This window comes from Anarrhichthys ocellatus, unplaced genomic scaffold (assembly GCF_004355925.1).
Source record: "Anarrhichthys ocellatus isolate YVR2014 unplaced genomic scaffold, GSC_Weel_1.0 scaffold734, whole genome shotgun sequence".
Lineage (NCBI taxonomy): Eukaryota > Metazoa > Chordata > Actinopteri > Perciformes > Anarhichadidae > Anarrhichthys > Anarrhichthys ocellatus.
In genome coordinates, this window is record NW_022280708.1 from 20,027 (window position 1) to 20,626 (window position 600).

Below are 600 nucleotides of genomic sequence, written 5' to 3' on the forward strand. Positions count from 1 at the left end.
ACTAGAGAGAATGCAGCTTTAACACATGAAGCTTTGACTTCACTTCACTTCAGAGGTTGTCAACATGTTTTATTCTGCGTACAGATCCAGAACTTGGGCATCTTCTTGGTGCAGGACGTCCTGTTCAGAGCTGATATCTGGGCTGTGACCCGACGGGGGAACCAGCTGGTCAGCATCACGGACTTCAGCATCGAGCAGGTACAACGAGAGGAAACGTTCATTTTAATAAATAAATGCAAAACTAAAATAAAGTACTTTTTTAACTTCAATAACAACAAAAAAACACATTTTAAACGTGCAGAAGGATGAGGTGCATGTATTTATATACATAAACTACATCAATAAATAATATAATACAGTGACGTCTTCGCCTCCTCCTCTTCCTCTCTGCAGGTGGCCGGGTCTCACTGCATGCTGCCTCAGCCCAGAACAACCGATCAGGTGACAGCAGAGGACCTGTCTCACCTCTCTCAGCTGGTGAGACGTTTCATCCAGAGTTGATCTCATGTTCATCTCCTCAAACTCTGAGACAGACAGACAGCTGAGTTACTCTTCTGTCTGTAGAACCTCAGTAACAGTGTGAGCCTGTCTGTCTGTCTG

General features: G+C 44.3%; 1 long non-coding RNA gene across 1 annotated transcript; it reads left to right on the forward strand.

Moving 5' to 3' along the window:
- The first annotated feature begins 90 nt into the window (after nt 1-90).
- Nucleotides 91-588, forward strand: LOC116376945 (uncharacterized). Its single transcript, XR_004212163.1, has 3 exons — nt 91-198; nt 394-477; nt 565-588. It is a non-coding gene; the product is annotated as an uncharacterized LOC116376945 (long non-coding RNA).
- Nucleotides 589-600: the final 12 nt, after the last annotated feature.